General features: G+C 42.8%; 1 long non-coding RNA gene across 1 annotated transcript in view; it reads left to right on the top strand.

Annotated features, from left to right (window-relative positions):
• The window catches only part of LOC140406732 (uncharacterized), a 67,957-nt gene that overhangs the window by 30,701 nt on the left and 12,737 nt on the right, over positions 1-24,519 (top strand). Inside the window, exon 2 of the long non-coding RNA XR_011939270.1 lies at positions 10,997-11,056. This is a non-coding gene — a long non-coding RNA (uncharacterized lncRNA). The remainder of the gene's footprint in view (positions 1-10,996; positions 11,057-24,519) is intronic.

The following is a 24,519-nucleotide window of genomic DNA, read 5'->3' as shown; positions in this document are numbered from 1 at the left end:
AACATGGTCCTCAATTGCGCGACCTGCCAGCACTTCCAGCCTGCTCAGCCCAAAGAAATGTTCCAGCAGCATGAGACGGTGACTGCTCCATGGTCTTTTTCACGCCAACTGGCGTGACTACGTCCTGATAATTTATTACTTCTCCAGTTACCCCAAGGTAGTGAAACTGTCTGACCTAACATCCAGGACTGTCACATAAAGGCCTGCAAGGAGGCATTTGCCAGGCATGGAATCCCGCTCACGGTTATGAGCGACAACGGTCCCTGTTTCAATAGTCAAGAATGGTCCAACTTCTCAAAGCAATACCACTTCCAGCACATCACCTCGAGCCCGCATTACCCGCAATCTAATGGGAAGGTCGAAAAAGGGGTCCATATCATGGAGCAGGTGCTTTGTAAGGCTGCGGACTCAGCTTCGGACTTGAATCTTGCTGTTCTGGTGTACAGGGCAACCCCTCTGTCCAACAGTATGTCTCCGGCACAGCTCCTTATGAATCGTAACCTGCAAACGACTGTTCCGGCCATTCATGTACCTGACCTGGATCACCTTCCAGTGCTGCAAAAGATGCAGCAGATCAGAACCCGTCAAAAGCTGACATATGATGCTCATGCTACTGATCTGCCCGTGCTCTCTCCGAAGGACATTGTTCGCATCAAGTTGCCTGGTGAAGGCTGGTCAGCTCCAGCTGTTGTTGTTCGACAGGCTGCTCCCAGGTCGTTTGTGGTTCGCATGGCTGATGGATCTATTGTCCGGCGTAACAGAAGGGCACCACACAAACTTGCCTCCCCACCACTGGATCTCACGTTCCCAGATGTCGTTATGCCTTATTCGGACACCTCGCTCCACGAGGCCACCAGTCTGGCTGCATGCCAACCTGTCAAGACACCATCATTCCCGCCTCCTCCTCTCAGGTGGTCCGCAAGAATCCGATGACAGCCCCAACGACTGGACTTATAAATAGTTCCTTTGAATATATACTGTTATGTTTCTGCACGCTAGACACCTTACATGTACATATCCATTCACTCACCAATTTCTGTATTTAATTACTTTTGTAAATATGTCGTATATGCTCTAAGCAACCGACAAATTTTTTAAAAAAGAGGGGATTTCATAATATGCACCCATGCACATCATAAGGTAAAAGCAGGCAGTGACAGACACCCAGGTGAGCCAATCAACATACAGAACAGAACACGACCAATCACCAGACAAAATACGAAATAAGGTAGGGGAACTGGCAGCATGGGTTGGTACCTGGGACTTCGATGTTGTGGCCATTTCGGAGACATGGATAGAGCAGGGACAGGAATGGATGTTGCAGGTTCCGGGGTTTAGGTGTTTTAGTAAGCTCAGAGAAGGAGGCAAAAGAGGGGGAGGTGTGGCGCTGCTAGTCAAGAGCAGTATTACGGTGGCGGAGAGGATGCTAGATGGGGACTCATCTTCCGAGGTAGTATGGGCTGAGGTTAGAAACAGGAAAGGAGAGGTCACCCTGTTGGGAGTTTTCTATAGGCCTCCAAATAGTTCTAGGGATGTAGAGGAAAGGATGGCGAGGATGATCCTGGATAAGAGCGAACGTAACAGGGTAGTTGTTATGGGAGACTTTAACTTTCCAAATATTGACTGGAAAAGATATAGTTCGAGTACATTAGATGGGTCGTTTTTTGTACAGTGTGTGCAGGAGGGTTTCCTGACACAGTTTGTTGACAGGCCAACAAGAGGCGAGGCCACATTGGATTTGGTTTTGGGTAATGAACCAGGCCAGGTGTTGGATTTGGATGTAGGTGAGCACTTTGGGGACAGTGACCACAATTCGGTGACGTTTACGTTAAGGATGGAAAGGGATAAGTATACACCGCAGGGCAAGAGTTATAGCTGGGGGAAGGGAAATTATGATGCCATTAGACGTGACTTGGGGGGGATAAGATGGAGAAGTAGGCTGCAAGTGTTGGACACACTGGATAAGTGGAGCTTGTTCAAGGATCAGCTACTGCGTGTTCTTGATAAGTATGTACCGGTCAGGCAGGGAGGAAGGTGCCGAGCGAGGGAACCGTGGTTTACCAAAGAAGTGGAATCTCTTGTTAAGAGGAAGAAGGAGGCCTATGTGAAGATGAGGTGTGAAGTTTCAGTTGGGGCGATGGATAGTTACAAGGTAGCGAGGAAGGAGCTAAAGAGAGAGCGAAGACGAGCAAGGAGTGGACATGAGCAGTATTTGGCAGGAAGGATCAAGGAAAACCCAAAAGCTTTCTATAGGTATGTCAGGAATAAGCGAATGACGAGGGAAAGAGTAGGACCAGTCAAGGACGGGGATGGGAAGTTGTGTGTAGAGTCTGAAGAGATAGGCGAGATACTAAATGAATATTTTTCGTCAGTATTCACTCAGGAAAAAGATAATGTTGTGGAGGAGAATGCTGAGCTCCAGGTAAATAGATTAGATGGCATTGAGGTACGTAGGGAAGAGGTGTTGGCAATTCTGGACAGGCTGAAAATAGATAAGTCCCCGGGACCTGATGGGATTTATCCTAGGATTCTCTGGGAGGCCAGGGAAGAGATTGCTGGACCATTGGCTTTGATTTTTATGTCATCATTGGCTACAGGAATAGTGCCAGAGGACTGGAGGATAGCAAATGTGGTCCCTTTGTTCAAAAAGGGGAGCAGAGACAACCACGGCAACTATAGACCGGTGAGCCTCACGTCTGTAGTGGGTAAAGTCTTGGAGGGGATTATAAGAGACAAGATTTATAATCATCTAGATAGGAATAATATGATCAGGGATAGTCAGCATGGCTTTGTGAAGGGTAGGTCATGCCTCACAAACCTTATCGAGTTCTTTGAGAAGGTGACTGAACAGGTAGACGAGGGTAGAGCAGTTGATGTGGTGTATATGGATTTCAGCAAAGCGTTTGATAAGGTTCCCCACGGTAGGCTATTGCAGAAAATACGGAGGCTGGGGATTGAGGGTGATTTAGAGATGTGGATCAGAAATTGGCTAGCTGAAAGAAGACAGAGGGTGGTGGTTGATGGGAAATGTTCAGAATGGAGTTCAGTCACAAGTGGAGTACCACAAGGATCTGTTCTGGGGCCGTTGCTGTTTGTCATTTTTATCAATGACCTAGAGGAAGGCGCAGAAGGGTGGGTGAGTAAATTTGTAGACGATACTAAAGTCGGTGGTGCTGTCGATAGTGTGGAAGGAAGTAGCAGGTTAAAGAGGGATATAGATAAGCTGCAGAGCCGGGCTGAGAGGTGGCAAATGGAGTTTAATGTAGAGAAGTGTGAGGTGATTCACTTTGGAAGGAATAACAGGAATGCGGAATATTTGGCTAATGGTAAAGTTCTTGGAAGTGTGGATGAGCAGAGGGATCTAGGTGTCCATGTACATAGATCCCTGAAAGTTGCCACCCAGGTTGATAGGGTGGTGAAGAAGGCCTATGGAGTGTTGGCCTTTATTGGTAGAGGGATTGAGTTCCGGAGTCGGGAGGTCATGTTGCAGCTGTACAGAACTCTGGTACGGCCGCATTTGGAGTATTGCGTACAGTTCTGGTCACCGCATTATAGGAAGGACGTGGAGGCTTTGGAGCGGGTGCAGAGGAGATTTACCAGGATGTGCCTGGTATGGAGGGAAAATCTTATGAGGAAAGGCTGATGGACTTGAGGTTGTTTTCGTTGGAGAGGAGAAGGTTAAGAGGAGACTTAATAGAGGCATACAAAATGATCAGGGGTTGGATAGGGTGGACAGTGAGAGCCTTCTCCCGCGGATGGAAATGGCTGGCACGAGGGGACATAACTTTAAACTGAGGGGTAATAGATATAGGACAGAGGTCAGAGGTAGGATCTTTACGCAAAGAGTAGTGAGGCCGTGGAATGCCCTACCTGCTACAGTAGTGAACTCGCCAACATTGAGGGCATTTAAAAGTTTATTGGATAAACATATGGATGATAATGGTATAGTGTAGGTTAGATGGCTTTTTGTTTCGGTGCAACATCGTGGGCCGAAGGGCCTGTACTGCGCTGTATTGTTCTATGTTTTATGTTCTAAAACACCAGAGGGGGGCTTCCAACTATAAAACACACGAGGCATCAGCACTCTGCCTCTTTCCACTGGTGACAGCTGTAGTGACGGTCAGGGTGTACAAATCATTCAACACCTTCTACACATGGATCAGAGCCTGGTCTAGATAGTTAATGTTAGTTTAGTAGAGCGTCAACCCACAGGCAGCTGTGTGCTTCGTTACTGAAGTTCAATAAATCTTATTGAACCAATGCCTACGTTTGGTGTATGCTTGATCATTTAACTGCATCGTGTTGCAGTCCGTGTTACCCCAGGGTGAATAACACAACACCTTCCATTTGGGATATCTTTTGGCCAAAATATTTAAGTTGCTCCTGCCCTCCTCATTCCACTTCCCTCTCCAAAACTACGCACTTGAACTAAAAAGTCTTTGAATTCTTTTGTTAGTTGTGCAAGTGGATTTGGACTGCACCAAGTCACCTGAACTCCCTCGCAGCACTGTGGGTGTACCTACATCTCACGGCCTGTAGCAGTGAAAGAAGTCAACTCACCACCACTTTCTCGAGGTCAATTGGGTATCGGCAATAAATTCTGATCGCGCCAGTGATGCCCACACCCCATGAATTAATAAATTCTTTAAAAGTCACATCACAATGTGATATTTAGTGAGTGTGCATTTATCTTTTGGGAATGGGAACTACCCATTTAAAAACAACAATTACTATTACCTTGCTCATATAGCACCTTTTAACAGAAAATTTCCCACACCCTTTTGAGTAGGGGAGAAGATGACAAAGGAACTGTTGTTGAGTAACGGTGGAAGATATAGGAGAGATTAAAGAAATCATGGTCTATAAGCATGTTGAACTCAAAATTTGAGTCCAGAAGGGTTTAAGGTGCCTCATTAAGATGCCTTCAAGGGCAGCACGATAGCATTGTTGATAGCACAATTACTTCACAGCTCCAGGATCCCAGGTTCGATTCCGGCTTGGGTCACTGTCTGTGCGGAGTCTGCACATCCTCCCCGTGTGTGCATGGGTTTCCTCCCACAGTCCAAAGATGTGCGGGTTAGGTGGATTGGCCATGCTAAATTGCCCTTCGTGTTGGGTGGGGTTACTGGGTTATGGGTTATGGGGATAGGGTGGAGGTGTTGACCTTGGGTAGGGTGCTCTTTCCAAGAGCTGGTGCAGACTCGATAGGCCAAATGGCCTCCTTCTGCACCGTCATTCTCTGATTAGCATTTGGTCTTCCAAGCACTGAAGATAATGCACTAGATTGAAGGAAATATATGCAAATACCTGCTTCACCTGGAAAGTGTGTTTAAGGCCTTGGATGGTGGGGACAGGGGAGGTAAAGGGCAGGTGTTAACACCTATATTTGCATGGAAAGGTGTTGTGGGAAGGAATGAGGTGTTGGAGGTGACTGAGGATTGAACCAGGGTATCACAGGTGGGGACATGATGTGAACAGAGAAAGTCAGGATAGATAAAGATGCACTATTTTCTCTTATTGGAGATTCTAAAACTAGTGGTGTAGTTTAAAAATTAGGGCTGGACCATTCAGGAGGCATGTTTGGAAGCAATTCTTCACACAAAGGGTGGTTGAGGTTTCGAACTCGCTCCTACAAATAGCAGTTGAAGCTAGAACAGTCGTTAATTTTAAATCTGAGACAGATAAATTTTTGTTAAGCAAAAATTTTGAGAGATATTGGCCAAAGGCAGGTATATGGAGTTAGGTCACAGATTAACCATGATCTCATTGAATAGCGGGACAGGCTCAAAGGCCTATTCCTGTTACTATATTTCTAATTTGCACCCGGTGCTTTGCAAAGCAATCCCATTTCCTGATGACGTTTTTACAAATCATTTGTATCAGTAGGTTTGAGAACTTCAATATTTAAGAGATTATGTCCATATATTTGGAAATTCCAATGTAAACTGTAAGCATGGAAACCATCAGGATTTGGTAGGTTGGTGATGGTTGGCAGCAGGTTCCTTTCCTGGTAGACTGTGTGGCCTGTGGTGTCCTGCTTGCCATATTTAATTTGGATAGCGAAGCAACAAGCTAATGGGGATGAAGTCTGTTTTGTAGGGTCATGGAGCAAGAATTGACCTAAAAGCATCACTGAATATTCAGCTGACTTCACCTTTCACTATGTATCTGGTTGGCGGCGGCCTGATTTGGCAGCTGCCTGTGACACCAAGCATGACAGGAAGCAATTGATTGGCTGATCAAGCTGCCCGCTGCCATCACAGATTCCTGAGTTAAGCCCCAGGAGTATTATGCAAGTTATGTGCAACAGACAGTAAAGTTGACTTTTTTAATATAAGGTACACCATTTTGCTTTGAGCCTGAAGCTTGGCTGCATGCCATTTATGACAATCCAGCAGATATTCTGTTACAGGATCTTTGCGCGCATTTGCTGTTGTTATGACTACATGACAAGGCCAGTAACAAGTTTCACCTTGTGTCATTGCCTTAGCATGTGCAGTAATCTCCAAGCCTGGCAATGGCTTCCATAGTGGCTAAATGGGGCTCTCTGAGCCCTCTGTAGAATTTTGTCAGGGGCAGTCTTCAATTGTATGAGTCATTGATTGGGTTGTGCCACAGTTACAGTCTGGGTTCCCTGCAAGGCCCCACTTGTGTCAATTTGATGCACAAAGGCCTTGTTTGGCCGGTGCAGAAATGGTTGAGGAATGCCCAATGTTGGCGTGGCAGGTTGAAGCCAGGCGGGCGGGCTTTCGGATCTGTGATGAGGAAGTGGTTTTTTGAATGGTGGTGCGTTGGTTCTATTCCTGCTGCCACAGGGCCTCTGCTGTTGTTTTGTTGACATGGTGGTCTTAGCCATACAGGCTGACGACTGGAGGAGAGCAGCATTTGGATTGCTAAGATCCTTGCATCGCGGCTGGCTTGGGTTGATGACCTTCACCAGGAGCTTTCTTGTTGCAATCTCCCTCTTTATGTGAGGGGGCAGATGTTGCTCAGGACTGGAAGCTGGGGGAGTTCAGTTGATCGGTGGGTACCCAAGGTTATATACCTTGTTGAACTGAGCTAGGTATCTACAAGACTGGTGTGGGATGAGTTGTAATAAACGGGTGCAGAGTACTCTGCAGTTGAGTGGATGATGGTAAGAACTGTGATCCTTAGGTTTGACCATCTGCACCCTATGAACAGCCAGCAATTTGCAGAAGGGGTTGTTTTGCATTTTGAATTTTTCTGTTGTCATGCTCAAATGTTTTCTGTATATCAGTGTTCGGTCAAAGGTAACACCAAGATAAACAGGATGTTGTTGGTGATTTAGTCTTTTGCCACTGAAGAAGATGTTAAGTTCCCTCTTGGCGCTGGCATTGTGGAGGTAGAATACACTTGCCGCTGTTTTGTTGCTGCTGAGCTGAAGGCGCCATGTCTGGCAGGAGTTGGCCAACTTTACATTGTTGTTTAATGTTGCCTTTAGCTTAGAAAATGTCACCATAAATGGCACAGCAGATGTCGTCAGAACAGATGTGTTTCCAAGAGATGGTTGGAGGCAGATCATTGAAATACAGATTGAAAAGGATTCTGGCTCAAATAGATCTCTGGGGAAGTCTGTTGAACTGTTTCTTTCCAGGCTCTTGTCTCATCAACCATGTGTACCTTAAGTGACACAAAATAATAATAAATATTAATATTTAATAGTAAAACCGATTATTCTGAACAAAAAAAACTTGCATTATAGGGCCCCGTGGAATTTTTAAAAGCTATATGGGACAGAAGCAAAATGATCGCCAGCTGATTTGGAACATAAGCCCATGAAGCTATACGAGATGCATAAAATAGCTGATGTTTTCAAACCAAAATTCTCATGAAAGGCCATCAACCTGAAATATTAACTCTTTTTTTTTTCTCCATAGATGCTGCCTATTCTGCAAATCTGATTCAAGCACTTTTATTTTTGATGGAACTTTGTGTCTTTCTACTATGTTCATTCATTTAAAAAGCTTGCTATGTTTTTACCAGGCATAAATAAAATTTGTCTTGTTAAATTGGTCTGCCAAACATAATCAAATTGGGTTTTAATCTACTGTGCATGCAAGAATTGCCTCTGTTGTTGTTGGTTGGTTCATTCATAAATACTTGTAACTTGAAACATCATGGCGTTTCAGGCTTTCTTCCAGGGCTTTTACTTTGTGGCCGAGAATCATTTTCTTTGTTAATGAACTGACTCTCCTGTGAACTTAAACCTGCGTGTTTCTGTGTACTCTGAGTGGAATTTTCTTTTCTTTATTCGTTCGTGGGATGTGGGCTCCATTGGCTGGGCCAGCGTTTCTTGTCCATCCCTAATTGCCCTTGAACTGAGTGGCTTGCTAGGCCATTTCAATGGGGGACAGATAAGAGTCGACCACATCGTTGTGGGTCTGGAGTCACATGTAGGCTAGACCTGGTAAGGATGGACGATTCCCTTCCCTGAAGAACATTAGTGAACCACTGTGTACCAATGTTTCTTAATTAAAGTATAATGTAGAAAGCGAATTGCAGGGCTAGAAATTAATGTTATTCGTATGCAAAATCTTTGCACTGCATTTTCGTGGTTTTCAAATTTCTGGCAGAACATTACGTAGTTGATAGTTATCTTATGGCAGTATTTCAAAGAAACAAACAAGAGACCGTAACACAGCTGGTCAGTTTTCTGTTCAAGCAGGCTGTTTGGATAATCCAACAAATTATTCCCAGTGGTCAAGCAATTGAAATATTAATCACTCACCACATAAGTGGATATGATGTAAACATCAGTCTTCTGGCTATTAATTTTTGATACTTAACACAAAACTACATATTTGTTAATTGTACAATAATTGAGTGTTTTATTGTGCAGTACTCTGGTTGTCAGTATTAACTGGAACTTCATGTGTGTTATTGTAAGGGCAGCACGGTGGCGCAGTGGGTTAGCCCTGCTGCCTCATGGCGCCAAGATCCCAGGTTCGATCCTGGCTCTGGGTCATTGACCATGTGGAGTTTGCACATTCTCCCCGTGTTTGCGTGGGTTTCGCCCCCACAATCCAAAGATGTGCAGGCTAGGTGGGTTGGCCAGGCTAAATTGCCCCTTAATAGGAAAAAATTAATTGGGTACTCTAAAATTTAAAAAGAAAAGAAAAAAATTTGTGTTATTGTATATTTAGGAGCAGACTGATTTTGGTTGTTGGATTTGGAAGTGCATATTTGTGCAACATATCTTTGTAAATAATAGTGTGCAAAGATTAGGCTCTGATTCTGCCCTCTACTGCCTGGCTATCTCAATCTTCTACTTCTATCAAACTGTATGCCAATGCTTTTGAAACAATGAACAATCTAAATCCCTTTATAAAGTTCATGGTTCATCCATTAAACTCTTTTTTGGGCTGCAAAATATATTACCAAACACACTTGGCCTAGCCAGTTTGTAGGTTGACAGTAATGCTGCCAACAAAGGTTGTCCACTTCTTGCTGAAACAGGATGTAATTGAACTACCCACAGGCAGCACGGTGGCAGAGTGGTTAGCATTGCTGCCTCACAGCGCCAGGGACCCGGGTTCAATTCCGGCCTTGGGTGACTGTGGAGTTTGCATTTGCTCCCCGTGCCTGCGTGGGCTTCCACCAGGTGCTCCGGTTTCATTCCACGGTCCCAAGATATGCAGCTTGGGTCAATTGTCCATGATTAAAAATTGCCCATAGTTTCCAGGGATGTGCACGTCAGGTGGGGTTACAGATATTGGGTAGGTAGTGGGCCTGGGTAGGGTGCACTTTCAGAGGATCGGGGCAGAATCATTGGGCCAAATGGCCTCCTTCTGCACTACAGGGATTCTATGATTCTATTCTGTGTATTGGCCATTCCTGTGACAGAAACAAGGGAGCTATTTCATCAACAGTTTTAAAAATATATCTTTGGGATGTGGACGTCTCTAGCAAGGCCAGCACTTGCTGCCCATCCCTAATTGCACTTGAATTGAGTGACTTTCTAGGCCATTTCAGAGGGCAGTTATTGCTCTGGATCTGGAGTTGCATGTAGCCCAGACTGGGTAAGGACAGCAGATTTCTTTCACTTAAGGGCATGAGTGAACCAGATGGGCTTTTACGACAATTGACAACGATTTCATGGTCCTCATTAGACTTTTAATTCCGGATTTCTATTGAATTCAAATTTCACCGTCTGCCATGGATGGGAGTCAAACCTGGGTTCCCAGAGCATTACCCTGGGTCTCTGGATTAATAGTCCATACTCCTCTACTCCTCCACCATCTGAAGCTTGGTTTAAATTATACTTAAAATGTGTAAAAAGCCATATTGTTAAAAATCCATGCCTAATGCAAGTAAAAAAAAAATACTGCCACTGTCTCATTCTGGTGTAAATATTATAACTTATTTTTGTAAATGATTTGCTGCTGAAAGTTATGATATTTGTTGTTTTTGCGACTTACATTCTACAGTTTTTGGCTTGTTAGAGGCATCTTTGTGATATTTGAGCTTTTGGGACTTGTGGCAATTCCGTTACAGTTCTGAATTTTCTAAAGTGATTTAGATGAGTGATCAATATGTTGTATCCAAAATGAAAATATTTTGCCTAAAGCTTTTAATATGTTGATGCTTCAAGGTATAATTCTGGATAATTCCTCTCCTCTTTCTAGCTACATTCCATTTGTAAAAACTGAATTTTAAGGGAGGGCTAAGGTATGAATCGGCTTTTTTAGGACAGGTGACATGATTATGGTTATAGATTTAATGAAGGGTGGAAGGGAAAGTTGTTTAATCCTTTGAATAATAACTAAATGTTGACCTGTTTATCAATTTAGGTCAAATGTAACGTGTGCTTCAAGATAATTCATTCCTCCAGTAGACTCGAGTTAACTTTATTTGTGTTGCAATAGTGAGACCAATTATGTTTTAAAGTAACTTGAGTTTGGAAATATCGTTCAGAGATATACTAATAGCTTTTTCAGTAACTGTTTTATTTTTCAGTAATTGTTTTATTTTGCAGGACGCTTGGGCCTTAATTTCCCTCACCCAGGAACAGATAACCTTGTGGCACTAAATAATAGTAAGTACTGTTATTTCATATAATTCTTGCATGTGTTTGAAAGGCATGCCTTTATTTGAAAGAGACAGCAGTTTTCATTAAAGTATACTTGAAAACTTGCAACAAAATAAGCAGCACATCATGGCACTGAGTTCATGGTAAGCAGTAGCTGCTGTCGTGTTTTACCCATGGATTGTTTTAACTTGTGCAATTGCTGTATCATGGGAAAGACCGGTAAATCAAGCTGGTTTCAGTCAAAACGATGGGACATATTTGATGTGGAATAAATGCAACATTTCTTTCCCCTGAAATATACTACTAAAACTTTGTAAAAGTACATTATAGAACATTACAACTTGAAAATTGCAGCAAGTGCCACATGACTTGTGTCCATAGTGTTTTCTGCTGTTAGGTGACAGTTTTCAATTGTAATTCTTTTGCTATTTTCAATATACTATCCATGTCAGGCATACAGTCTGGGGGCAAAACAATTCAAAATTACAACAAGTGCAATTGAATTCAACTTTCCTTCATACAGCACGTTCTTGTCTGAGATGCTTCAATATAATTACAATACTTTTGTATTCCTATTCAATGTCAGGCATACAGCCTGAAGAGTTCTACAAATTTTCCAACCCCTTGGCGTATTGTGGTCGAAAGGTCTTAGATGGCTACCTTTCCCCGTTGCGCCTTTCTAGTGGCTGTGGAAGCTTTAGCATGTCCCTGAGCAACATAGCTCTAGACCTTGGAATATGCCAGTCTGCAACACTCAGTCAAGGACAACTCTTTGCACTGGAAGACCAGTACGCTTCAGGCAGGCCAAAGAGAGTCTTTCACCAAATTGATGAACCTCCAGTCGCAGTTGATACTTGGCTCGGTGTGCGTCCCTGGAAACAACTCGTAGAGCGCAGGGTCCTGCGTCACGGAGCTGCTTGGGATGAACTTTGACAAAAACCACTGCATCTCCTCAGCAGGGAATTTAGGAGTCAACCAATTGAGAAAATGCCTCTAAAATCCCAATTGTAAGACACCAAACAAATTTGGGCACAACCTCTCTACACTCTGTTTACTTCACTTCAGGATGAGGCAATTTAAATGCATTTTCCTTCCAAAGTTGAGAGAAGCGGCTGCAATTCTGTTTGTGGATTCTGGTGTTGCCATCAGAAAATGTTACTCATGGTGAATGAACTGGGTCTCTTCATGAGATCACTCCAATTAAACCTTCTCTGATCTTATTTCCAAACACGTCTCCATTATTGCAGAAGATGAGAGGAATTGTTGATGTGCCAACAAAATCCCTTCGACATTGCCTTATTAACCAAATTAGATATCTAATTTAGGGAATGTGCACATTTGCATTTTCAGACACAAATAGATAAGCTCCAATTAATATGGCTAGCTCTGCTTTCCAGTCAAAAGAATCTGGCCACACAACAACATAGTAATCAAGATTTCTTTTTTTTTCTTGAAGTCATGCCATTGATCTTTGTGCTTATGAAACCTATCATTTTTGTGCTTGATATCTCGGCTATGCACAAAAGCTTCAGCAGAGATTGAATCTGGCCACATAAGCAAACTTACTAGAGACATGTATCCCAGGTCAGAAATGTTTTCCTAAAATTGAATTTTGTTTGAAACAGAATATTGTGGTTGTGAAGCTTGAATTTGACAACATACCCTTGAAAGGAATCATCACATTATTGGTTTCTACTCTATGTGGATAGAACCAAGAATATTTGCAAATCTAGATATTTATAAATTTTGGTACAAGAACAGATTGATTAATTTACTTTTGAAACCAGTCTCTGGCTAAATAGCTTTAGAATGTATTTCAGCTGAAAATTCACTAGCTGGTGGTGAACAGTGACAGTTGATTTTGTTTATGCTGTGGCTATATTGGTGGCCAGTGTACAACAGGCAGAATTTACCGGCTGTTCACGCTGGCGGGATAATCCGATCCCACCGATGGCGTACCACTTTGGGTGTCCTGTCAACGAGGGGGTGTGGGAAATCCCGTTGACAATGGCAGGACCAGAAAATCCACGGACAAAAATCACGCGGCGGGTTGTTCGTTTAAACACCCCCGCCCCCAAAACAGTTTTTTTCTGAGACCATTTGCAAAGATTTAAATTGCGAAATATATAGTTTCCTGTTAAATATTGCTATCTTTAATATATTAAGATAACCATTTTAGTTCTAATAGTCCATACTGCCTGTAAACTTAAGGATGAAGAAAATTACTTTTTGTTCCATGTTCTGCCCTTGTATCTGGAAGTTGAACAAATGAAGAACATTGATTACCTACCCACAGGTATGACCTTCCTCATGACAGTTGAACATTTATTGTTCCCACGTGTCACTTTGGTTGTCCTTTAGACATTTTGAAATTTATGCATTCTTTGTATGTTTTGACTTCACTTGAATGAATATCTTTCTGTGTTGTTGGTATCTCCTTTCAGATGAGCTGAAGTAAACATTCAGGAGGTAGTATTGTATATAGCTTAATAGAGACTACATAATAATCATAATCCCTTCTTCAAGGACCAGTTAGCGGAGTGTGTATTACTTTCAAGAGTGTACATTCTCTTGTTCTCACTTTCTGTCCATTTGCTTGTTTTTCTTCTCTTGCCCCCACCCCCTTCATTTATCCCAAATCATTTGTTCATAGAGATGGCACTTTCAAAGGAATGAGGAAAACTGACTTTGTGTGAGGTAATCTACCATTCCTCAGTCTTAAAAGACAAAGTCTAAATTTCCCCAGAATTTAGAAGAATGAGAGGTGATCATACAGCAACATAATAATTATTAAAATTACAGGGTCCATAGTAAGAATATGTGTTGTCTATCTTGGCATTATAGAACAAAGGTCACTGTCTCAGAATAAGGGGTTTGTCATTTAAGGTGAGTTGAAAGAAAAACTCTAGCGTTGCAAGTCTTTGTATTTCTGTATGCAGAGGGCAGTAGATGCTCTGTCATTGAGTATACTCATGACGGAGAGCAATAGATGTCTGATTAAAAAGAGAAATGGGTGATCTGGGTGAATGTAGGAATGTAGATTTGAATTAAGATAGCAATGATCACGCAGGCTTGAAGGGCTGAATGGTTAATTCCTGTTTCTGTTATATTGTTTCTGTTGCATTGCTAAAACGGTCCTTGGGTGTTGGAATTTCATTTTGTGGTTGTCAATAACAATTGCATCTCACACTGTGCATAGTGTCACCTGTTGCATTTGATGCAGCAGTGGTCTACAGCCATAATCCCCACTTCCTTAATGTGGAAGTCACTCATCATCTCTGACCTTGTTGAAGGGGTTTGCCATTTTGAAGGCGATGGCAACCTAAAACAAACTATTAGCTGATACCTGGTTAACCAGAAAGCTCTGAAATCAAACCAAAAGAGCCATTTCAGACAAAGAAAATGCTCTGGTGGACAAAGCAGGAATTGAACATATGTGATCCTTGAATCAGAAGTAATGAAGAAGGAATGAATTGTGAATAATTCAGCAACTTCTCATTTATTGTGTTACTGTTTGCCTGGTCTGCTTATAAACTGTTGATGATATTGTTATGGGTGAGGCATTTTCAGAACCCCAAAATGTATCATGGAGTTCAACCTACCTCTCCCTTTAATGTATTTGTTGCTTTTCCTAGCACACGGCTTTTTCCCTAGGCGTGGGATTACAATTATGGACACGTGGGTTTTTAAACACAAAACACTGTTTATTCCATGAACTCAACTTAACGTCTTAAATAAACATTGGATCTCTTAACACCCCTGACTTCAAAGATAACTCAGCAAATATTGCAACAGTAAATAATTCCTTAAAATGTTCCTTTAAACTTCCAAGAGACTTAACACCTTTAAACAGTATCACATCAGGTTAAAGGATATATATATTTTCTGTAGAATGGCAGAGATATATTAGCTTGGTTGACTTCAGCTCCAGCACCTTGCTTTCTTCCTGCAAACTCTCTGGAAACACACCCAAGCTGCTTTCTCAAACCTGGCTTTCTCCCTTCAAGCAGATCACAGCAAACCAGAACTTCTCAATCCCAGAGCTGGGGGTTGGATTACGAGGAGAGGTTGAGTAGACTGGGACTGTACTCGTTGGAATTTAGAAGGATGAGGGGGGATCTTATAGAAACATATAAGATTATGAAGGGAATAGATAGGATAGATGAGGGCAGGTTGTTTCCACTTGCGGGTGAAAGCAGAACTAGGGGGCATAGCCTCAAAATAAGGGCAAGTAGATTTAGGACTGAGTTTAGGAGGAACTTCTTCACCCAAAGGGTTGTGAATCTATGGAATTCCTTGCCCAGTGAAGCAGTAGAGGTTCCTTCATTAAATGTTTTTAAGATAAAGATAGATAGTTTTTTGAAGAATAAAGGGATTAAGGATTATGGTGTTCGGGCCGGAAAGTGGAGCTGAGTCCACAAAAGATCAGCCATGATCTCATTGAATGGTGGAGCAGGCTCGAGGGGCCAGATGGCCTGCTCCTAGTTCTTATGTTCTTATTCTCAAGCTGCTGACTCAAACTGGCTTTCTACTTTTAAACTGCTCTCCTCAAAACCAGCCAGGCACTTTTTAGCTGCTCTCAGCAAAACCAGCCAGGCACTTTTTAACTGCAAAACCAAACTGCAAAATGGCTGACCTGAGCTCCACCCACTCTCTGACATCACTGTTTTCTTAAAGGTATATTGCTTCACCATCCATGTCTTAAAGGTACTCTCACATGACAATATCCTCCAATTTCTTTCGATTTTCAAATGACAAGTTATGTTAGTGTCAGAAAAAAAGCAAGTGTTAACTTGTTATCCAAAGTTAACTTTATACTAAATCAGTGGAAGATTTGCATGGTTTGCATGCATTTCCACTATACTCAATGTCCAGTTTCTTCCCAAGTCCTCCATTTTTATTTAGAACAAATGCTTTACTTTGTATAAGTACTAAGTGGACTTGTATTGCATTAAGCCTAAGGAGTAAAGGATGAAAATTATTAAACCCAGAAATCAATGATTATACATTTGGATCATTAGAGTCAGGTTGCCCAAGGACTTGCACTTAAAGTGTACTAATTTGTTTAGACAAAAACATTTGTACAGTGACTTTATTTGCAGGCTACTCACATTATATACAAACTATTTACTCAGCCTCAAACTATTAATGTGCTGCAGGTAAAGCATTACCAGTTTACAGGGAATGCGCAGGATATTAACTGGTCATTCAGCCCAAGTGGTCCTAATTCTGCTGGAGTCTGTAAATGTAATTACGAACAGCTTTTATGGATACATTTTTAGCATTTATTTGGGATTCTGTTTTTCTTTTTAAAGATCCTTCTGGTGCTTAATATTTAGAATCCCTTTTGAAGAGAAGTGCTTTCGCGGGAAGAGTATCAATAATTAAAATATGCTGAAAAAGGTGAAGTCGCAATATATACTCAATGCAGAGATGTGGCAGGGTGTGCGTGAACCTCTGGGTTTAAATGTATAAATCCCAAGTGGAAGTGCAGGCTGCTAAAGCTATTGCAAGTAACTTTTATGTCTTAATAAATAGGGGGGGTTTGAAGTCCCAGAATCAAGTAGCAATGATAAACTTATACAAGAATCTGTGTGTAATTTAAAGGCAGAAAAAAAGTGGGCCCAGTACTGGCCCCAGTTCAAACAGAACCCATTTATCCAGCACCCTTCCCCATCTGCCAACCAATTTTCCAGCTGCAACATTTCCTCTTTTACCATATACCAAAATGTTTCTAGCGAGGCTCATATGAAGCAGCTTCTCGTATTACATTCCCTTTTACCTATCCCTTCTATTCAAAATATTTTTGAAGTGAGTTGCTTTTGACCTGCCTTTATCTAATCGTGTTTCTAAATGCTGACTGATGGTAACTTGCATTCAACTTGATTTTATGCTTTCGAGTTTGCCGACAAACTGTGGCTCTAACTGGTCTGTAGTTACCTGACTTGCATTACCTTTCCTCCCTTGTTGGATAAGGGTGCATATTTTTCATGTCGAAGGATTGGGAAAAATTGTGGCCTTCTATCTCACCTTTACCTGCTTTTAATAAGCTAGGGTGCCATCATTGGGTAAAATGCAATTTAAAATATTAATTTAATATCTTCAACAGACTCTTTCAGATGAGATGTTAGATAGAGTTCTCACCTGCCCTCAGATGGACATTAAAGATCCCAAGACACTGTTAGAAAAAGCAAGGGACTTCTCCCTGGAGTTTGGCCAACATTTATCCCTGAAACAACAACATATAAACAGATTATTTGCTTATTATCACATTGCTGTTTGGGGGAGCTTGCTGTGTGCAAATTGATTTGTTGCATTTTATTGATTACAGCAGTAACTGCAATTCCCAAGTGCTTCATTGGCTGAAAAGCGCTTTGGACTGTCATATGATCATAAAACAAGCTAGTCTTCCTTCCTTATCAACAAATTCAACTACCCAGTTAGAGTGGCTTGAGAGGTTTTGTTGTGATATGATAGTTTGTAGACATTTGGATTGACCAGATGGACCACGATTGTCTTTTTAGTTCTGTAAATTGCTTTGTCTTCCGCCTTCAGTTCGTTAAGACACTGCTGTCTTTGTTTACTTACTGAACAGCACGCTTGCTGCTCCCTTTGGTTTTGTCCCTATCATGCATAATTACAAAGGTCCCATATTTACTTGCTTAGTTCTGAGGAATATGGGACGAAACGCAGCTAGTTCACAGTAACAGCAAATGTGACAGAAAAAGCACTTCCCTCACGGCACTTGAGATCCCCATGGCCAATTTCTCCTATAACTGCAGGACCACATTAGATGACAAGAACTTAATCTCTCTGAAAAAGGTGAGGCTGAGGAAGACAAAATCGAGGTGACATCACACCACAAAGGGGGGTGATGGGGTTAAGTTACAGGTAAATATTTAACATCTTAACTATAATGCGATCGAGTAATTAACTTAAACTATAATATATAAGCCAAGTTGAATAAATAAACTTTAATCAAATAAATGAAACAAAATGTTAGATGGGATGGCACTGCAACTGATGTGCTGCAACTGTAGCATATGAGAGTTAGTGAAGGCGTTGCAATTATCTGCATGTTGAGGAACTTCAGCTCTGTTGTTAACGTAGAATCGTAGGTGCAGATTTTGCAGGCCTCGGGAAATGGGGAGGGGTGGAATTTAGCTGGACACTGATATAGGAAGCTGCCAGACCCAATGTTTCCTGTAAGTAACCCAGAAGGTAGGTAGTTAAGCTGCTCACAAGTTATCCCCTTGACAATATCACTCAAAACCAATTTATAGCTACTGCGCCCAGAAATTTTTATGTCATGTACAATAAAAAATATTTAGAGGGTATGTATGGCAGGGAGATAGGAACCAGAGCGTAGCTTAGAAGGTGTCATAACTGAAGGGGAAATAGAGAACAGCACGGTAGCCTTGTGGATAGCACAATTGCTTCACAGCACCAGGGTCCCAGGTTCGATTCCGGCTTGGGTCACTGTCTGTGCGGAGTCTGCACATCCTCCCCGTGTGTGCGTGGGTTTCCTCCGGGTGCTCCGGTTTCCTCCCACAGTCCAAAGATGTGCGGGTTAGGTGGATTGGCCATGATAAATTGCCCTGAGTGTCCAAAATTGCCCTTAGTGTTGGGTGGGGTTACTGGGTTACGGGGATAGGGTGGCGGTGTTGACCTTGGGTAGGGTGCTCTTTCCAAGAGCCGGTGCAGACCCGATGGGCTGAATGGCCTCCTTCTGCACTGTAAATTTTATGATAATCTAAAGAACAAAAATGAGAGAACAACATCACCCTCGGGCAGAGCAAAAAAGGTGACAAGTGTGAGAAGGGAGGTGGTCAGTGCAGGACTTGAGGGTATTGTACCTTAATGCGGCCAGTATACGGAACAAGGTAAATGAGCTAGTTGCGCACATTGAAATTGGCCGGTACATTGTTGTGGGCATCACAGAGACTTGGCCGCAAGGGGATCAGGGCTGGGGTCTAAATATACAAGGATACGTGTCCTAGCAAAAAGACAGGCAGATGGGCAAAGGGGGCGGGGTTGCAATGTTAGTGAGGAATGAAGTTAAATCGATGGCAAGGAGCGATATAGAATCAGAAGGCATAGAATATCTGTGGGTAGAGCTGAGGAATCGCCAAGATAAAAATACCCTGATGGGAGTTATGAACAGGCCCCCTAGCAGTTGTCAGGATGTGGGGCAGAAAATAAATCAGGAGATAGAGAAAGCATGTTTAAAAGACAATATCACAATAATCATGGGGGACTTCAATATGCAGGTTGACTGGGAAAATCCACCCAGTAGTGGATCCCAAGAAAAGGAATTTTCCACATTAAGGAAGTGGGGATTATGGTTGTAGACCACTGCTGCATCAAATCCAAAAAAAAGATTTTTTTTTTGGAGCAGCTTGTGATAGAGCCCACAAGGATTCAAGCAATTCTGGATTTGGTGATGTGTAATGATGCAGACTTGATTAGGGAACTTAAGGTGAAGGAACCCTTAGGGAGCAGTGACCACAATATGATAGCATTTACCCTACAGTTTGAGAGGGAGAAGCTGGAATCAGATGTAACAGTATTACAATTAAATAAGGGCAACTACAAAGACATGATGGAGGAGCTGGCTAGAGTTGATCGGAAAAGGAGCCTAGCAGGGAACAGCAATGGCAGGAGTTTTGGGGGGTAATTCGAGAGGCACAGCAGAAATTCATCCCAACGAAGAGGAAACCTGCTAAGGGGAGAACAAGGCATCCATGGTTGATGAAGGAAATCAAGGACAGCATAAAAGCAAAAGACAAAACATACAAAGTGGCGAGGATTAGTGAGAAGCCAGAGGATGGGGAAGCCTTTAAAAGCAAGCAGAGGACAACTAAAAAAGCAATAAGGGGTGAGAAGATGTATGAGTGCAAGCATAGCTAATAATATAAAAGAAGATGGGAAGAGTTTTTTCAATATATAAAAGGTAAGAGAGAGGCAAAAATAGACATTGGACCACTGGAAAATGTGGCTGGAGAAGTAATAATAGGAAATAAAGAAATGGCAGACAAACTGAATAGTTATTTTGCATCAGTCTTCATGGTGGAAGACACCAGTGGGATGCCAGAGGTCCAGGAGAACCAGGAGGCAGAGGTGAGTGCAGTGGCTATCACTAAGGAGAAGGTTCTGGGGAAACTGAAAGGTCTGAAGGCGGATAAATCACTTGGACAGGATGTACTACACCCCAGGGTTCTAAAAGAGATAGCTGAGGAGATTGTGGAGGCATTGGTGGTGATCTTTCAGGAATCACTGGAGGCAGGAAGGGTCTCAGAGGACTGGAAAGTGGCTAATATAAGACCACTGTTGAAGATGGGAGGGAGGAGAAGACAAGAAATTATAGGCCAGTTCGCCTGACTTTGGTTATTGGTAAGATTTTAGAGTCCGTTATTAAAGATGAGATCGCGGAATACTTGGAAGTGCATGGTAAAATAGGACTGAGTTAGCACGGCTTTGTCAAAGGGAGGCCATGTCTGACAAATCTGTTAGAGCTCTTTGAGGCGGTAACAAGGAAGTTAGACAAAGGAGAACTAGTGGACGTGATTTATTTAGATTTCCACAAGGCCTTTGACAAGGTGCTGAATAGGAGATTGTTATATAAGTTGAGAGCCCATGGTGGTTCGGGTAAGATCCTGGCAGAGAGTGGGGATGAAGGGGTCTTTTTCAGGATGGCAGCCGGTGACTAGTGGTGTGCCTCTGGTCTGTGCTGGGACCACAAGTTTTCACAATATATGTTAATGATTTGGAAGTCTAAACTGAAGGCACTGTTGCAAAGTTTGCAGGTGATACAAAGGTCTGTAGAGGGATAGGTAGTATTGAGGAAGCAAGGAGGCTGCAGAAGGATTTGGAAAGGCTAGGAGAGTGGACAATGAAGTGGCAGATGAAATACAATATGGAAAAGTGTGAGGTTATGCACTTTAGAAGGAGGACTTTAGGCATAGACTATTTTATAAATGGGTAACTGCTTCGGAAATCAGAAGCAGAAAGGGACTTGGGAGTTCTTGTTCACGATTCTCGGGTTAACGTGGAGGTTCAGTCGGCAGTTAGGAAGGCAAATGCAATGTTAGCATTCATGTCGAGAGGGCTAGAATTCAAGACCAGGGATGTACTTCTGAGGCTGGATAAAGCTCTGGTCAGACCCCATTTGGAGTATTATGAGCAGTTTTGGGTCCCTTATCTAAAGAAGGATGTGCTGGCCTTGGAAAGGGTCCAGAGGAGGTTCACAAGAATGATCCCTGAAATGAACAGCTTGTCGTATGATGAACGGTTAAGGACTCTGGGTCATTGGAGTTCAGAAGGATGAGGGGGGGATCTTATTGAAACTTACAGGATACTGCGAGGCCTGGATAGAGTGGATGTGGAGAGGATGTTTCCACTTGTATGAAAAACTAGATCCAGAAGACACAATCTCAGATTAAAGGGAAGATCATTTAAAACAGAAATGAGGAGGAATTTCTTCAGCCAGACAGAGTAGAGACAACCCCGGTAACTATAGACCAGTGAGCCTTACTTCTGTTGTGGGCAAAATCTTGGAAAGGTTTATAAGAGATAGGGTGTATAATCATCTGGAAAGGAATAATTTGATTAGACATAGTCAACACGGTTTCGTGAAGGGTAGGTCGTGCCTCACAAACCTTTATTGAGTTCTTTGAGAAGGTGACCAAACAGGTGGATGAGGGTAAAGCAGTTGATGTGGTGTATATGGATTTCAGTAAAGCGTTTGATAAGGTTCCCCATGGTAGGCAACTGCAGAAAATACGGAAGCATGGGATTCAGGGAGATTTAGCAGTTTGGATCAGAAATTGGTTAGCTGGAAGAAGACAAAGGGTGGTGGTTGATGGGAAGTGTTCAGACTGGAGTCCAGTTACTAGTGGTGTACCACAAGGATCTGTTTTGGGGCCACTGCTGTTTGTCATTTTTATAAATGACCTGGAGGAGGGCGTAGAAGGATGGGTGAGTAAATTTGCAGATGACACTAAAGTCGGTGGAGTTGTGGACAGTGCAGAAGGATGTTACAAGTTACAGAGGGACATAGATAAGGCTGAGAGGTGGCAAATGGAGTTTAATGCAGAAAAGTGTGAGGTGATTCATTTTGGAAGGAATAACAGGAAGACTGAGTACTGGGCTAATGGCAAGATTCTTGGCAGTGTGGATGAGCAGAGAGATCTCGGTGTCCATGTACATAGATCCCTGAAAGTTGCCACTCCGGTTGAGAGGGTTGTTAAGAAGGCGTACGGTGTGTTAGCTTTTATTGGTAGAGGGATTGAGTTTCGGAGCCATGAGGTCATGTTGCAGCTGTACAAAACTCTGGTGCGGCCGCATTTGGAGTATTGCGTGCAATCCTGGTCGCCGCATTATAGGAAGGATGTGGAAGCATTGGAAAGGGTGCAGAGGAGATTTACCAGAATGTTGCCTGGTATGGAGGGAAGATCTTATGAGGAAAGGCTGAGGGACTTAAGGCTGTTTTCGTTAGAGAGACGAAGGTTAAGAGGTGACTTAATTGAGGCATACAAGATGATCAGAGGATTGGATAGGGTGGACAGTGAGAGCCTTTTTCCTCGGATGGTGATGTCTAGCACGAGGGGACATAGCTTTAAATTGAGGGGAGATAGATATAGAACAGATGTCAGAGGTAGGTTCTTTACTCAGAGAGTAGTAAGGGCGTGGAATGCCCTGCCTGCAACAGTAGTGGACTCGCCAACACTAAGCATATTCAAATGGTCATTGGATAGACATATGGACGATAAGGGAATAGTGTAGATGGGCTTTAGAGTGGTTTCACAGGTCGGCGCAACATCGAGGGCCGAAGGGCCTGTACTGCGCTGTAATGTTCTATGTTCTAGAGGGTGGTGAGTCCGTGGAACACTTTGTCGCAGAAGGCTGTGGAGGCCAAATCACTGAGTATCTTTAAGACAAAGGTAGATAGGTTCTTGATTAATAAGCGGATCCGGATTATGGGGAGAAGGCAGGAGAATGGGAGTGAGAAAAATATCAGCCATGATGAATGGGCTGAGATGGGCTCGATGGGCTGAGTGGCCTAATTCTGCTTCTATGTCTTATGGTCTTATGTTGGTCTACATTGGTTGGAGAGCGAAATAGGTCTGGTCAGTGGTCATGGACAGAAAGGTTTGACTGTGAGTCAGGCAGGTAGTGGAACTCCTGGTGCAGTGCTGGAGAAACCTTTGGCTTTGTCATTATCCAACAGGTTCTTTTTGTATATGTGAGTGAGAGCAAAATCTGCAGAATGTATGAGCAACAATCATGACACTGTGCAACAGGAAAACGTGAACTATTTCATTGGCGCAGCTCCACCTAAATCATTTAGGACCGATGTGCTGGTGCATCCGATAACCAAGCTGGTATAACCGGGCCAAACAAATGAAGGGAGTTTGGGAATATTCAGGAAATTATCATAGAATCCCTACAGTGCAGAAGGAGGCCATTTGGCCTATCGAGTTAGCACCAACTCTCTGAAAGAGCACCTTACCTAGGCCGACGGCAACCCAACCCCACCTTTGGTAACTAAGTGGCAATTTAGCATGGCCAATCCACCTAATTTGCACATCTTTGGACTGTGGGAGGAAACTGGAGCACTTGGAAGAAACCTACAATCATTTCAACAGTAGGTGAAATTTTGAGGCTTTAGAGTATGGTAGCTAGTGGGGTAAAAATGAGTAGAGTGGTCAGGAAGTAAAAGTGATTACAAAAGTATTTGATTTAATGACTAAGGTGTCCTCAGGAAAAATTCAGAAAATGTTGCAGCCAAAAGCACCATTTATCCGAATGCACAAAGTATTCACAAAATAAATGAATTGATAACAAGAAAAATAAACAGATTTGACCAACTAGTCATTACATGGACAATTTTTAGAGCATCCAATTCTTTTGTTCCAATTAAGAGGCAATTTAGCATGCCCAATTCACCCACCCTGCACATCCTTGGGTTGTGGGGTTGAGACCCACGCAGATGCAGGAGAATGTGCAAACTCCAAACGGACAGTGACCTGGGGTGGGTCCTCAGCGTCGTGAAGCAACTGTGATAACCCCGTGCCACAGTGTTGCCCGTTACATGGACAAAGTTGAGAACTGCATATTCCAGGGTGCTTGGCTTTTGGAGGGAAAAGAAGGCATGTAGGTAGTCCTGATGATAAATGGTGGGGAAAAAATAGTAGTACGGTCATGGTGGCACAGTGGTTAACACTGCTGCCTCATGACACTGAGGACTCGGGTTCAATCCTGGCCCCGGGTCACTGTCCGTGTGGGGTTTGCACATTCTCCCCATGTTTGGGTGGGTCTTGCCCCCACAACCCATAAGATGTTCAGGGTAGGTGAATTGGGAAAAAATATTTGGGAACTCTAAATTAAAAAATAATAATAATTAAAATTAAATAAGTGAATAAATAAATAAAATAAATATAGTAGGAAGGGTATTAGCTCAGAACCAA

Source organism: Scyliorhinus torazame, unplaced genomic scaffold, assembly GCF_047496885.1.
Source record: "Scyliorhinus torazame isolate Kashiwa2021f unplaced genomic scaffold, sScyTor2.1 scaffold_819, whole genome shotgun sequence".
Taxonomy (NCBI): domain Eukaryota; kingdom Metazoa; phylum Chordata; class Chondrichthyes; order Carcharhiniformes; family Scyliorhinidae; genus Scyliorhinus; species Scyliorhinus torazame.
Note: the sequence above shows the minus strand (reverse complement) of the source record. Positions and strands in the feature narration are given on the sequence as shown.